Consider the following 17653-nt stretch of genomic DNA (forward strand, 5'->3'; position numbering starts at 1 on the left):
AAATGAGTCGCAACATAGTTTTACAAATGGCCGTTCATGTTTAACAAATTTGCTAACTTTTTATTCCAGCATAGTTGAGACAGTTGATAGTGGTAAGGATTGTGATGTTGTGTACCTTGACTTTAGCAAAGCTTTTGATACAGTGCCACATGAAAGACTAATTAAAAAATAGAAGCTCATGGTATTGGGGTGCTATATTAACTTGGATTAGGGCATGGCTATTCCAAAGGAAACAGAGAGTTAGTATAAATGGGGTTAAGTCAGAGTGGGATAATGTTGTTAGTGGAGTACCTCAGGGCTCTGTCCTGGGACCTCTGTTGTTTATAATATATATAAATGATTTAGATTCAGGTTTGAGAAGCAACATTTGCAAATTTGCCGATGATACGAAAATCGGTAGGGAAATTAATTTGGAGGAGGACTCACTATCACTTCAAGTTGATCTAGATAGGGTTTTGAAATGGTCAAAGGATTGGCAAATGCAGTTTAATGCTGATAAATGTAAAGTTCTGAGGCTAGGTAATGATGATAGATAGAGTTACAAGATACGAGCTAGATGGTGTTGAGATTGCGAAAGGGATCTGGGAGTTATGATTAGTAAGAATTTAAAACAAAAGGATCAATGCATGAATGTTCGTAATAAGGCGAATAGGACACTGGGATTTATTAATCGAAGCGTTAGTAACAAGACACCTGGTGTGGTTCTTAAGCTATATCTTGCTCTGGTTAGGCCCCATTTAGATTATGCAGTTCAGTCTTGGTCGCCGTATTATAGAATGGATATAAATTCACTTGAACGTGTCCAACGTAGGATGACTAAGTTAATTCCCCAAATTAAGAACATAAGAACATAAGAACAAAGGCAACTGCAGAAGGCCCACTGGCCCACACGAGACAGCTCCCATTCTATAACCACCCAATCCCACTCATATACTTGTCCAACCCGTGCTTGAAACAATCGAGGGACCCCACCTCCACAATGTTACGCGGCAATTGGTTCCACAAATCAACAACCCTGTTACTGAACCAGTATTTACCCAAGTCTTTCCTAAATCTAAACTTATCCAATTTATACCCATTGTTTCGTGTTCTGTCCTGTGTTGATACTTTTAATACCCTATTAATATCCCCCCGGTTATGTCCATTCATCCACTTGTAAACCTCTATCATGTCACCCCTAACTCTTCGCCTTTCCAGTGAATGCAACTTAAGCTTTGTTAATCTTTCTTCATATGAAAGATTTCTAATTTGGGGAATTAACTTAGTCATCCTACGCTGGACACGTTCAAGTGAATTTATATCCATTCTATAATATGGCGACCAAAACTGAACTGCATAATCTAAATGGGGCCTAACTAGAGCAAGATATAGCTTGAGAACCACACCAGGTGTCTTGTTACTAACGCTGCGATTAATAAATCCAAGTGTCCGATTTGCCTTATTACGAACATTTATGCATTGATCCTTTTGTTTTAAATTCTTACTAATCATAACTCCCAGATCCCTTTCGCAATCCGACTTCGCAATCACAACACCATCTAGCTCGTATCTTGTAACTCTATCATCATTACCTAACCTCAGAACTTTACATTTATCAGCATTAAACTGCATCTGCCAATCCTTTGACCATTTCAAAACCCTATCTAGATCAACTTGAAGTGATAGTGAGTCCTCCTCCGAATTAATTTCCCTACCGATTTTCGTATCATCGGCAAATTTGCAAATGTTGCTACTCAAACCTGAATCTAAATCATTTATATATATTATAAACAACAGAGGACCCAGGACAGAGCCTTGAGGCACTCCACTTACAACATTTTCCCACTCTGACTTGATTCCATTTATACTAACTCTCTGTTTCCTTTGGTATAGCCATGCCCTAATCCAGCTTAATATAGCACCCCCAATACCATGAGACTCTATCTTTTTAATCAGTCTTTCATGTGGCACTGTATCAAAAGCTTTGCTAAAGTCAAGGTATACAACATCGCAATCCTTACCACTATCAACTGCCTCAACAATGCTAGAATAAAAAGATAACAAATTTGTTAAACATGAACGGCCATTTATAAAACCATGTTGCGACTCAATTATTAATTTATGTTTTTCAAGATGAAGACGAATTTTATTTGCTATTATAGATTCGAGTAACTTTCCCACAATAGACGTTAGGCTAATTGGTCGATAGTTAGACGCAAGTGATCTATCTCCTTTCTTAAAAACTGGTATCACATTAGCAACTTTCCAAAACTCTGGCACTCTGCCTGACTCTATTGATTTATTAAATATGGTTGACAGTGGGTCACAAAGCTCCTCTTTGCATTCTTTAAGCACCCTGGCAAACACTTCATCCGGCCCTGGGGATTTGTTTGGTTTGAGTTTTACTATTTGTTTAAGAACATCCTCCCTGGTAACTGTTAAACTCGTCAACCTGTCCTCGTCCCCACCCACATAGACTTGTTCGGCTGAAGGCATATTGTTAAGTTCCTCTTTAGTAAATACAGATACAAAATATTTATTAAAAATACTACTCATCTCTTCATCACTATCTGTTATTTGACCTGTCTCAGTTTTTAATGGACCTATCCTTTCCCTAGTCTTAGTACGATATAACTGAAAAAACCCTTTAGGATTTGTCTTTGCTTGCCCTGCTATGCGAACTTCATAGTTTCTTTTTGCTTTCCTTATCTCTTTTTTAACATTTCTAACCAGTTGTACGAATTCCTGTTCTAAAGTGACCTCCCCATTTTTAATCCTTTTGTACCAAGCTCTCTTTTTACCTATAAGGTTCTTCAAATTCTTTGTTATCCACTTTGGGTCATTAGTATTCGATCTATTCAATTTGTATGGTATACTACGTTCCTGTGCTTTGTTTAGAATATTCTTAAATAAGTTATATATTGAATCCACATCGAAATCCCCATTTAAGTCACCTATCGCTGGGTTCATGTCTCGCTCCAAGACCGGCCCACACCCCATACCCAAGACTTTCCAATCAATTTGACCCAAAAAATTTCTTAGGCTATTAAAATCAGCTTTTCGAAAATCTGGCACTTTAACAGAATTTTCTCCTACTGGTCTATTCCATTCTATGCTAAATCTGATTTCTTTGTGATCACTGCTCCCTAGCTCACTCCCTATTTCGATGTCATTAATTTGCGTTTCCCTGTTAGTTAACACTAAATCTAAAATATTATTTTCCCGTGTCGGTTCCTTAATGTGTTGCGTAAGAAAGCAATCGTCAATTAATTCTAGAAAATCTTCTGCTTCACTATTCCCTGTTTTGTTCAACCAGTTTATTCCGCTAAAATTAAAGTCACCCATGACATAAATACTGTTAGATCTAGATGCTCTAGATATTTCATCCCATAGATGCTTTGCTTCCATTCTGTCTAAATTTGGTGGCCTATATATTACTCCTATTATAATATTATTAGCTTTTTCGTTTAATTCAATCCAAATAGTTTCTGTGTGTGGCTCTGTTTTGATTCCCTCTTTGAGACTACATTTCAAATTGTCCCTAACATATATGGCTACTCCACCTCCTCGTCTAATATATCTATCTGTGTGAAATAGTTTAAATCCATATATTTGATATTCAGCTAATAGTTCTCTATTTTCTACATTCATCCACGTTTCGGTAAGTGCAATAATATCTATTTTTTCTGTGCAGACAAGAGCATTTAATTCGTTAATTTTATTTCTTAGACTTCTACTGTTAGTGTAATATACCCTAAGTGAATTGTTATTTTGCGGACCTTCTCTTTCCCTGGTCGTTTTGCCAATTCCTTTCTCCCACAAACACATACTTTTATTACCTCCTTCCTCCAAATCAATTCCCATACCTCTATCTACTAACAGTTTAAACCCAAACAAACACCTCTAACCACTTCTTCTAACGAGTTCGCAACAGCAACAACCCCAGCTCTCGATAGATGCACCCCATCACGAGCATACATTTCATTTCTTCCATAGAAGTGTTCCCAGTTGTCTATGAAAGATATTGCATTTGATTTGCAATATCTTTCCAGCCGGCAATTGACACCAAGTGCCCTCGATATCCATTCATTTCCCACTCCCTTTCTTGGAAGAATGCCACATATGATCGGGATTCCTCCCTTGCTCCTAACTAACTCTATGGCTGTTTTATACCTCTGAATCAGTTCCTCACTCCTAACTCGACCAACATCATTTCCTCCCACGCTAATGCAAATAATGGGATTGTTCCCATTACCAGCCATAATATCATTCATGTTGTTTATAATATCACCAATGCCAGCTCCGGGATAGCAAACCCTTAACCTGTTCCCCCTATCTCTAGCACAAAACGTTCTATCCAAATACCTTATCAAATATAAATTAGAAATCTTTCATATGAAGAAAGATTAACAAAGCTTAAGTTGCATTCACTGGAAAGGCAAAGAGTTAGGGGTGACATGATAGAGGTTTACAAGTGGATGAATGGACATAACAGGGGGGATATTAATAGGGTATTAAAAATATCAACACACGACAGAACACGAAACAATGGGTATAAATTGGATAAGTTTAGATTTAGGAAAGACTTGGGTAAATACTGGTTCAGTAACAGGGTTGTTGATTTGTGGAACCAATTGCCGCGTAACGTGTTGGAGGTGGTGTCCCTCGATTGTTTCAAGCGCGGGTTGGACAAGTATATGAGTGGGATTGGGTGGTTATAGAGGTTATAGATAGGTGCTCTCTCATAAGAACATAAGAACAAAGGCAACTGCAGAAGGCCTATTGGCCCATACGAGGTAGCTCCTATTTATAACCACCCAATCCCACTCATATACATGTCCAACCCATGCTTGAAACAATCGAGGGACCCCACCTCCACAATGTTACGCGGCAATTGGTTCCACAAATCAACAACCCTGTTACTGAACCAGTATTTACCCAAGTCTTTCCTAAATCTAAACTTATCCAATTTATACTCATTGTTTCGTGTTCTGTCTTGTGTTGATACTTTTAATACCCTATTAATATCCCATTTGTTATGTCCATTCACCCACTTGTAAACCTCTATGATGTCACCCCTAACTCTTTGCCTTTCCAGTGAATGCAACTTAAGCTTTGTTAATCTTTCTTCATATGAAAGATTTTTAATTTGGGGAATTAACTTAGTCATCCTACGCTGGACACGTTCAAGTGAATTTATATCCATTCTATAATATGGCGACTAAAACTGAACTGCATAATCTAAATGGGGCCTAACTAGAGCAAGATATAGCTTGAGAACCACACCAGGTGTCTTGTTACTAACGCTTCGATTAATAAATCCCAGTGTCCTATTTGCCTTATTACGAACATTCAAGCATTGATCCTTTTGTTTTAAATTCTTACTAATCATAACTCCCAGATCCCTTTCGCAATCCGACTTTGCAATCTCAACACCATCCAGCTCGTATCTTGTAACTCTATCATCATTACCTAACCTCAGAACTTTGCATTTATCAGCATTAAACTGCTTCTGCCAATCATTTGACCATTTCAAAACCGTATCTAGATCAACTTGAAGTGATAGTGAGTCCTCCTCCGAATTAATTTCCCTACCGATTTTCGTATCATCGGCAAATTTGCAAATGTTGCTACTCAAACCTGAATCTAAATCATTTATATATATTATAAACAACAGAGGTCCCAGGACAGAGCCTTGAGGCACTCCACTTACAACATTTTCCCACTCTGACTTGACTCCATTTATTCTAACTCTCTGTTTCCTTTGGTATAGCCATGCCCTAATCCAGCTTAATATAGCACCCCCAATACCATGAGCCTCTATCTTTTTAATCAGTCTTTCATGTGGCACTGTATCAAAAGCTTTGCTAAAGTCAAGGTACACAACATCACAATCCTTACCACTATCAACTGCCTCAACTATGCTAGAATAAAAAGATAACAAATTTGTTAAACATGAACGGCCATTTATAAAACCATGTTGCGACTCAATTATTAATTTATGTTTTTCAAGATGAAGACGAATTTTATTTGCTATTATAGATTCGAGTAACTTTCCCACAATAGACGTTAGGCTAATTGGTCGATAGTTAGACCAATTAGATAGTTAGTTAGACGCAAGTGATCTATCTCCTTTGCTATTGGCCTCGTATGGGGCAATAGGCCTTCTGCAGTTACCTTTGTTCTTATGTTCTGTTCATTTTTGTTTATGTTTTGACATATGTATTATGACTCTGTATTCGAAAATGTTTGCTGTTCATTATTTGTATCTTTGATGGTTTTGCTTCTCTGTATATTATGTTTTATTTATAAAAAAAAATCTGTTTTCCAACCTGTTGTGTGAGCCTACAAATGTGATAGGGTTCACACAGATCATTCATAATGCTCTCCTCCTGGCAACGACTCAACTTAAATCTTAGTAATAGAATTACTTAATGAATGATACTAACTTGGCGGAACATACCAGAGTGAAGTTGAAAAGAGAGAATAAGATAGTGACTACTTTCAATTTGTCACTAAAAAAAAATATCCACAATAAAATATTGATGCCCCTCGAGACATAAAACACTAGCCTGACTTAACTATACCGTTCGTAATTTAAAGTACTTAATTTAGCTATTACTTCCACACTTAAACTACAGCCACCTATGTGACCCAGAGTTGTTTCCTAAGCTTCTCTGTGGGTCTGCAACTCAAAAACTTTTGTCACACCCTGTGACCAGACTGTCTAACGTCGAACGTCCCCCAACGTGAAGTCCACTGACATACTAAGCCTCCCCTGGCATGATGTACAATATCAGTACACCTCGCGTTATTGCATTCAATGGAGTAAATCAGTCAATCACAATAACCTGAGCAGAACCACCACTTAAAACTACTAGCCTCCACACGAGACCAAAAGCAAGTCTACTCCGCTCAATCACAATTTATTGCGGGATTACCCTCAAGTGGGCCCTCAGCTAAGCCTCCCTATCCCTACAATACCCAGACATGCTCTCACGAGCAGGGAATGGACACACAAATATAATGAAACAAGTCTTAATTATTAAACAATAAAATAATATCCTCACAAAAACTATTACTTCCTAAAAAACTATCCCTAACCCTATAATTACTGCTACCCTTATTAAGGAAACTCCTAATACTACACTGCACCTGTGAACTCCACAGCTGACCTGTATACCAGCGAGGCTGGGTGCCCCCTCTGGGACATAGTTGGTCACCTCACTTAGTCAGTGACCTTCACAAGCTACCGCCAACTGCTAAGTTTCAAAGTGCCAAATATTACCACTAACATAAATCTCATTACAATCTAAAGTTCTGCTGAACATTCCCTGAACTTCGCAAAACTCCCAAAATCACTAGAACATATCACCAGAGAATCGCTATCTCCTAACCTAAAAACTTGATAAGTCGCGAACATTAAACATCTGTCAAGATCTCCTTGAAAGCCTGAGAGGCAAAAGACACGGGACTGAACAATGTTAAATAACACAATCTACTTAATTAAACATTATTCAACACTGCTGCCATCATTGTAATGGGTTGGGGATTAAAATAAGACGCAATAGAAAGAAGTGAATACTGAGGTAATGAGTGAGGGTTTGGGTTGAGGAAGGTAGAGAGGAGGGAGGAGTAAGGAGTATGGGGTCTGGGAGTAGCGAGGAGTGATCAGGTGAAAGGGAAAGTTTGAAGAGAGCCGGAAGGCTCTCTGAGAACTGAGAACACGGAGGGGAGTAGACAGTAAAAGTAGAAGGTAGAAGTAGTAAGTAAAAGTAGAAAGGGAGGTAGAAAGGGCTGCCACCATCCATTCTAGTTCATTACATACAAGCCAAGGAAGGGAACTTGTCTGTGTTACAAAATTATCAAAGATGTTGTTAGCATGTACCAATTAAGAACATAAGAACAAAGGTAACTGCAGAAGGCCTATTGGCCCATACGAGGCAGCTCCTATTCTATAACCACCCAATCCCACTCATATACTTGTCCAACCCGTGCTTGAAACAATCGAGGGACCCCACCTCCACAATGTTACGCGGCAATTGGTTCCACAAATCAACAACCCTGTTACTGAACCAGTATTTACCCAAGTCTTTCCTAAATCTAAACTTATCCAATTTATATCCATTGTTTCGTGTTCTGTCCTGTGTTGATACTTTTAATACCCTATTAATATCCCCCCGGTTATGTCCATTCATCCACTTGTAAACCTCTATCATGTCACCCCTAACTCTTCGCCTTTCCAGTGAATGCAACTTAAGCTTTGTTAATCTTTCTTCATATGAAAGATTTCTAATTTGGGGAATTAACTTAGTCATCCTACGCTGGACACGTTCAAGTGAATTTATATCCATTCTATAATATGGCGACCAAAACTGAACTGCATAATCTAAATGGGGCCTAACTAGAGCAAGATATAGCTTGAGAACCACACCAGGTGTCTTGTTACTAACGCTGCGATTAATAAATCCAAGTGTCCGATTTGCCTTATTACGAACATTTATGCATTGATCCTTTTGTTTTAAATTCTTACTAATCATAACTCCCAGATCCCTTTCGCAATCCGACTTCGCAATCACAACACCATCTAGCTCGTATCTTGTAACTCTATCATCATTACCTAACCTCAGAACTTTACATTTATCAGCATTAAACTGCATCTGCCAATCCTTTGACCATTTCAAAACCCTATCTAGATCAACTTGAAGTGATAGTGAGTCCTCCTCCGAATTAATTTCCCTACCGATTTTCGTATCATCGGCAAATTTGCAAATGGTGCTACTCAAACCTGAATCTAAATCATTTATATATATTATAAACAACAGAGGTCCCAGGACAGAGCCTTGAGGCACTCCACTTACAACATTTTCCCACTCTGACTTGATTCCATTTATACTAACTCTCTGTTTCCTTTGGTATAGCCATGCCCTAATCCAGCTTAATATAGCACCCCCAATACCATGAGACTCTATTTTTTTAATCAGTCTTTCATGTGGCACTGTATCAAAAGCTTTGCTAAAGTCAAGGTACACAACATCACAATCCTTACCGCTATCAACTGCCTCAACAATGCTAGAATAAAAAGATAACAAATTTGTTAAACATGAACGGCCATTTATAAAACCATGTTGCGACTCAATTATTAATTTATGTTTTTCAAGATGAAGACGAATTTTATTTGCTATTATAGATTCGAGTAACTTTCCCACAATAGACGTTAGGCTAATTGGTCGATAGTTAGACGCAAGTGATCTATCTCCTTTCTTAAAAACTGGTATCACATTAGCAACTTTCCAAAACTCTGGCACTCTGCCTGACTCTATTGATTTATTAAATATGGTTGACAGTGGGTCACAAAGCTCCTCTTTGCATTCTTTAAGCACCCTAGCAAACACTTCATCCGGCCCTTGGGATTTGTTTGGTTTGAGTTTTACTATTTGTTTAAGAACATCCTCCCTGGTAACTGCTAAACTCGTCAACCTGTCCTCGTCCCCACCCACATAGACTTGTTCGGCTGAAGGCATATTGTTAAGTTCCTCTTTAGTAAATACAGATACAAAATATTTATTAAAAATACTACTCATCTCTTCATCACTATCTGTTATTTGACCTGTCTCAGTTTTTAATGGACCTATCCTTTCCCTAGTCTTAGTACGATATAACTGAAAAAACCCTTTAGGATTTGTCTTTGCTTGCCCTGCTATGCGAACTTCATAGTTTCTTTTTGCTTTCCTTATCTCTTTTTTAACATTTCTAACCAGTTGTACGAATTCCTGTTCTAAAGTGACCTCCCCATTTTTAATCCTTTTGTACCAAGCTCTCTTTTTACCTATAAGGTTCTTCAAATTCTTTGTTATCCACTTTGGGTCATTAGTATACGATCTATTCAATTTGTATGGTATACTACGTTCCTGTGCTTTGTTTAGAATATTCTTAAATAAGTTATATATTGAATCCACATCGAAATCCCCATTTAAGTCACCTATCGCTGGGTTCATGTCTCGCTCCAAGACCGGCCCACACCCCATACCCAAGCCTTTCCAATCAATTTGACCCAAAAAATTTCTTAGGCTATTAAAATCAGCTTTTCGAAAATCTGGCACTTTAACAGAATTTTCTCCTACTGGTCTATTCCATTCTATGCTAAATCTGATTTCTTTGTGATCACTGCTCCCTAGCTCACTCCCTATTTCGATGTCATTAATTTGCGTTTCCCTGTTAGTTAACACTAAATCTAAAATATTATTTTCCCGTGTTGGTTCCTTAATGTGTTGCGTAAGAAAGCAATCGTCAATTAATTCTAGAAAATCTTCTGCTTCACTATTCCCTGTTTTGTTCAACCAGTTTATTCCGCTAAAATTAAAGTCACCCATGACATGAATACTGTTAGATCTAGATGCTCTAGATATTTCATCCCATAGATGCTTTGCTTCCATTCTGTCTAAATTTGGTGGCCTATATATTACTCCTATTATAATATTATTAGCTTTTTCGTTTAATTCTATCCAAATAGTTTCTGTGTGTGGCTCTGTTTTGATTCCCTCTTTGAGACTACATTTCAAATTGTCCCTAACATATATGGCTACTCCACCTCCTCGTCTAATATATCTATCTGTGTGAAATAGTTTAAATCCATATATTTGATATTCAGCTAATAGTTCTCTATTTTCTACATTCATCCACGTTTCGGTAAGTGCAATAATATCTATTTTTTCTGTGCAGACAAGAGCATTTAATTCGTTAATTTTATTTCTTAGACTTCTACTGTTAGTGTAATATACCCTAAGTGAATTGTTATTTTGCGGACCTTCTCTTTCCCTGATCGTTTTGCCAATTCCTTTCTCCCACAAACACATACTTTTATTACCTCCTTCCTCCAAATCAATTCCCATACCTCTATCTACTAACAGTTTAAACCCAAACAAACACCTCTAACCACTTCTTCTAGCGAGTTCGCAACAGCAACAACCCCAGCTCTCGATAGATGCACCCCATCACGAGCATACATTTCATTTCTTCCATAGAAGTGTTCCCAGTTGTCTATGAAAGATATTGCATTTGATTTGCAATATCTTTCCAGCCGGCAATTGACACCAAGTGCCCTCGATATCCATTCATTTCCCACTCCCTTTCTTGGAAGAATGCCACATATGATCGGGATTCCTCCCTTGCTCCTAACTAACTCTATGGCTGTTTTATACCTCTGAATCAGTTCCTCACTCCTGACTCGACCAACATCATTTCCTCCCACGCTAATGCAAATAATGGGATTGTTCCCATTACCAGCCATAATATCATTCATGTTGTTTATAATATCACCAATGCGAGCTCCGGGATAGCAAACCCTTAACCTGTTCCCCCTATCTCTAGCACAAAACGTTCTATCCAAATACCTTATCTGGGAATCTCCCACAACTAATGTTTGCTTATAATTGGAATCATGTATCTTGTTCCAGGTAAGATTCTTTAAGTCAACAATCTCAAGAGTACTCTACACTCTAGCTTGCAATATATCCGAAAATCCAAGATCTAGGAAAACAATTAAAGTCAGATTAAAAAGTAAGTGAATTAAGTATTTACTTAACATGATAAGTATCATAATTCACGCAGTCGAACTTCAGGTTCACTATGTCCAGATTAATAAACGACGTAAGTCACCACACAAGACATTAAGGATATTACAGCTGACTGTCCCTGTTAATCACACAACACTTGTTGTTTGGGAAACACGAAATGAGTCACCTTAACGTTCACTCACCAAGTGTCTGAGCCTAAGTTGGATAGAGAGAGTTGGGGGTCTACAGTTGACAGGCAGATACCCACCGTATGGCCTACAGCCTGTCTTGGCTGCTGTCTGCTGATGCTGTGCTATGCTATGTTCTAGAATGTACAATTCCCTGGGTATTTATTGCGAATCTATCTAGGAGCTAAACCCCACCCACTAAGTAGATAGCCCTAGGCCATCTACCAATCCACGCCTTAACTGGCGGCTTGTTTGAAATACACACCCGGCTACCTGGCTGCAATTATTAGCTTAGCAGAAGCAAGGTCAAATTATACGACCTAACCGCAGGTAACTTGTGGTCATTAACTCATTTATCTTGAGGTTATCTTGAGATGATTTCGGGGCTTTTTTAGTGTCCCCGCGGCCCGGTCCTCGACCAGGCTTCCACCCCCAGGAAGCAGCCCGTGACACCCAGGTACCTAATTACTGCTAGGTAACAGGGGCATTCAGGGTGAAAGAAACTTTTGCCCATTTGTTTCTGCCTCGTGCGGGAATCAAATGGTGCCAATTGCCGGCTGGAAAGATATTGCAAATCAAATGCAATATCTTTCATAGACAACTGGGAACACTTCTATGGAAGAAATGGAATGTATGCTCGTGATGGGGTGCATCTATCGAGAGCTGGGGTTGTTGCTGTTGCGAACTCGTTGGAAGAAGTGGTTAGAGGTGTTTGTTTGGGTTTAAACTGTTAGCTGATAGAGGTATGGGAATTGATTTGGAGGAAGGAGATAATAAAAGTACGTGTTTGTGGGAGAAAGGAATTGGCAAAATGATCAGGGAAAGAGAAGGGCCTCAAAATAACAATTCACTTAAGGTATATTACACTAACAGTAGAAGTCTAAGAAATGAAATTAACGAATTAGATGCTCTTGTCTGCACAGATAAAATAGATATTATTGCACTTACCGAAACGTGGATGAATGTAGAAAATAGAGAACTATTAGCTGAATATCAAATAAATGGATTTAAACTATTTCACACAGATAGATATATTAGACGAGGAGGGGGAGTAGCCATATATGTTAGGGACAATTTGAAATGTAGTCTCAAAGAGGGAATCAAAACTGAGCCACACACAGAAACTATTTGGATAGAATTATACGAAAAAGCAAATAATATTATAATAGGAGTTATATATAGGCCACCGAATTTAGACAGAATGGAAGCAAAGCATTTATGGGATGAAATAACTAGGGCATCTAGATCTAACAGTATTTACGTCATGGGTGACTTTAATTTTAGTGGAATAAACTGGTTGAACAAAACAGGGAATAGTGAAGCAGAAGATTTTCTAGAATTAATTAACGATTGCTTTCTTACGCAACACATTAAGGAACCAACACGGGAAAATAATATTTTAGATTTAGTGTTAACTAACAAGGAAACACAAATTAATGACATCGAAATAGGGAGTGAGCTAGGAAACAGTGATCACAAAGAAATCAGATTTAGCATAGAATGGAATAGACCTGTAGGAGAAAATTCTATTAAAGTGCCAGATTTTCGAAAAGCTGATTTTAATAGCCTTAGAAATTTTTTGGGTCAAATTGATTGGAAAGTCTTGGGTATGGGGTGGGGGCCGGTCTTGGATCGAGACATGAACCCAGCGATAGGTGACGTAAATGGGGATTTCGATGTGGATTCAATATATAACTTATTTAAGAATATTCTAAACAAAGCACAGGAACGTAGTATACCATACAAATTGAATAGATCGAATACCAATGACCCAAAGTGGATAACAAAGAATTTGAAGAACCTTATAGGTAAAAAGAGAGCTTGGTACAAAAGGATTAAAAATGGGGAGGTCACTTTAGAACAGGAATTCGTACAACTGGTTAGAAATGTTAAAAAAGAGATAAGGAAAGCAAAAAGAAACTATGAAGTCCGCATAGCAGGGCAAGCAAAGTCAAATCCTAAAGGGTTTTTTTCAGTTATATCGTACTAAGACTAGGGAAAGGATAGGTCCATTAAAAACTGAGCCAGGTCAAATAACAGATAGCGATGAAGAGATGAGTAGTATTTTTAATAAATATTTTGTATCTGTATTTACTAAAGAGGAACTTAACAATAAGCCTTCAGCCGAACAAGTCTATGTGGGTGGGGACGAGGACAGGTTGACGAGTTTAACAGTTACCAGGGAGGATGTTCTTAAACAAATAGTAAAACTTAAACCAAACAAATCCCCAGGGCCGGATGAAGTGTTTGCCAGGGTGCTTAAAGAATGCAAAGAGGAGCTTTGTGACCCACTGTCAACCATATTTAATAAATCAATAGAGTCAGGCAGAGTGCCAGAGTTTTGGAAAGTTGCTAATGTGATACCAGTTTTTAAGAAAGGAGATAGATCACTTGCGTCTAACTATCGACCAATTAGCCTAACGTATATTGTAGGAAAGTTACTCGAATCTATAATAGCATATAAAATTCATCTTCATCTTGAAAAACATAAATTAATAATTGAGTCGCAACATGGTTTTATAAATGGCCGTTCATGTTTAACAAATTTGTGATCTTTTTATTCTAGCATTGTTGAGGCAGTTGATAGTGGTAAGGATTGCGATGTTGTGTACCTTGACTTTAGCAAAGCTTTTGATACAGTGCCACATGAAAGCCTGATTAAAAAGAGTCTCATGGTATTGGCGGTGCTATATTAAGCTGGATTAGGGCATGGCTATACCAAAGGAAAGAGAGAGTTAGTATAAATGGAGTCAAGTCAGAGTGGGAAAATGTTGTAAGTGGAGTGCCTCAAGGCTCTGTCCTGGGACCTCTGTTGTTTATAATATATATAAATTATTTAGATTCAGGTTTGAGTAGCAACATTTGCAAATTTGCCGAGGATACGAAAATCGGTAGGGAAATTAATTCGGAGGAGGACTCACTATCACTTCAAGTTGATCTAGATAGGGGTTTGAAATGGTCGAAGGATTGGCAGATGCAGTTTAATGCTGATAAATGTAAAGTTCTGAGGTTAGGTAATGATGATAGGGTTACAAGATACGAGCTAGATGGTGTTGAGATTGCAAAGTCGAATTGCGACAGGGATCTGGGAGTTATGATTAGTAAGAATTTAAAACAAAAGGATCAATGCATAAATGTTCGTAATAAGGCAAATCGGACACTTGGATTTATTAATCGCAGCGTTAGTAACAAGACACCTGATGTGGTTCTCAAGCTATATCTTGCTCTAGTTAGGCCCCATTTAGATTATGCAGTTCAGTTTTGGTCGCCATATTATAGAATGGATATAAATTCACTTGAACGTGTCCAGCGTAGGATGACTAAGTTAATTCCCCAAATTAGAAATCTTTCATATGAAGAAAGATTAACAAAGCTTAAGTTGCATTCACTGGAAAGGCGAAGAGTTAGGGGTGACATGATAGAGGTTTACAAGTGGATGAATGGACATAACAAAGGGGATATTAATAGGGTATTAAAAGTATCAACACAGGACAGAACACGAAACAATGGGTATAAATTGGATAAGTTTAGATTTAGGAAAGACTTGGGTAAATACTGGTTCAGTAACAGGGTTGTTGATTTGTGGAACCAATTGCCGCGTAACATTGTGGAGGTGGGGTCCCTCGATTGTTTCAAGCACGGGTTGGACAAGTATATGAGTGGGATTGGGTGGTTATAGAATAGGAGCTGCCTCGTATGGGCCAATAGGCCTTCTACAGTTGCCTTTGTTCTTATGTTCTTATGTTCTTATGTACAAGTTCTTGCATTACATTATCGAGCTAATCTCCGATTTACTGATTTTGCATCACTTCGCAAATTTTAATTCACAATAATGCCATCTGTCCACATTGTATTAAACACCTCACATGATATATTAACATACTTGATTTCAAAATATATGAAGGTGAATCCTAAAATTAATTGTAAAATTAACCAAATATGTTTTAACGGGTTTTTATGATGTATAGAGTTCAACTATGACTCACAAGGATAAAACAGTGCCATACATGGAAGCTGTATCATAACATATGCACGAAGGGTGTCTAGGAGTTACTCTAACGTTAGGTAGGTGTTAGGTGTTTAGTAGGTAACTGTTAGTTGTCCTCAGAAGAACTTAAACCTTATTCTCCTCCTTAAGGTGTCGGATGCTCTTCTTGGTGTTCAGTGCAGCACCAACCCCTAATCAACGAACTCCAGCAACATCCTCAACAGCAGCAGAGGAAGCCGTCCGGGCGTGGGTGTACGGGGTGGGTTGTGTCCTGGCAACTTGTGCACGCCACCCTGGAGGTTATCAAGGCGTCAGGAATTACAGAGCTTCACCTCGTCTTCCAGGGCCCCACTGGTCAGTGCTGGGCTGAAGAGGAGGGACGGAGAGGACGGTGCGGGTGAAAGGCGAGGGAGGAGGGATGATGGGGAGCAGTGAGGGAGAGGTAGTGGGGTAGCAAGGAGGGAGAGGTAGTGGGGTAGCAAGGAGGGAGAGGTAGTGGGGTAGCAAGGAGGGAGAGGTAGTGGGGTAGCAAGGAGGGAGAGGTAGTGGGGTAGCAAGGAGGGAGAGGTAGTGGGGTAGCAAGGAGGGAGAGGTAGTGGGGTAGCAAGGAGGGAGAGGTAGTGGGGTAGCAAGGACGGAGAGGTAGTGGGGTAGCAAGGAGGGAGAGGTAGTGGGGTAGCAAGGAGGGAGAGGTAGTGGGGTAGCAAGGAGGGAGAGGTAGAGGGGATAAGAGAGACACAGAGGTTAGGGCTATCTTGAGAGGGTACCTTGAGATAATTTCGGGGCTTTAGTGTCCCTGTGGCTCGGTCCTTCAGTCCCCCAGGAAGGAGCCCGTGACAGCTGACTAACTCCCAGGTACCTTTTTTACTGTTAGATAGCAGGGGCATAGGGGTGAAAGAAATCCTGCCCATTGTTTCTCGCCGGCGCCGAAGATCGAACCCGGGACCACAGGATCACGTGTACAGCGTGCTGTCCGCTCGGCCGACCGGCTCCCAGGTTGACAGGGTAGCCTAAGGTTGACTAAGCTATCTTACATAAGAACATGAGAACAAAGGTAACTGCAGAAGGCCTATTGGCCCATACGAGGCAGCTCCTATCTATAACCACCCAATCCCACTCATATACTTCAACAACCTGCGCTTGAAACAATCGAGGGACCCCACCTCCACCACGTTACGCGGTAATTGGTTCCACAAATCAACAACCCTGTTACCGAACCAGTATTTACCCAAGTCTTTCCTAAATCTAAACTTATCCAATTTATACCCATTGTTTCGTGTTCTGTCTTGAGTTGATACTTTTAATACCCCTTTTGTTATGTTCATTCATTCACTTGTAAACTTCTATCATGTCACCCCTAACTCTTCGTCTTTCCAGTGAATGCAATTTAACCTTTATTAATCTTTCTTCATATGAAAGACTTCTAATTTGGGGAATTAACTTTGTCATCCTATGCTGGACATGTTCAAGTGAATTTATATCCATTCTATAGTACGGCCACAATTAGCCTAACGTCTATTGTGGGAAAGTTACTTGAATCAATAATTGCAAATACAATTCGTCTCCATCTTGAAAAACATAAATTAATAAATGAGTCGCAACATGGTTTTACAAATGGCCGTTCATGTTTAACAAATTTGCTAACTTTTTATTCCAGCATAGTTGAGGCAGTTGATAGTGGTAAGGATTGTGATGTTGTGTACCTTGACTTTAGCAAAGCTTTTGATACAGAGCCACATGAAAGACTAATTAAAAAAATAGAAGCTCATGGTATTGGGGGTGCTATATTAACTTGGATTAGGGCATGGCTATTCCAAAGGAAACAGAGAGTTAGTATAAATGGGGTTAAGTCAGTGTGGGATAATGTTGTTAGTGGAGTACCTCAGGGCTCTGTCCTGGGACCTCTGTTGTTTATAATATATATAAATGATTTAGATTCAGGT

The sequence above is a fragment of the Procambarus clarkii genome, chromosome 21 (assembly GCF_040958095.1).
Source record: "Procambarus clarkii isolate CNS0578487 chromosome 21, FALCON_Pclarkii_2.0, whole genome shotgun sequence".
In the NCBI taxonomy this organism is placed as follows: domain Eukaryota; kingdom Metazoa; phylum Arthropoda; class Malacostraca; order Decapoda; family Cambaridae; genus Procambarus; species Procambarus clarkii.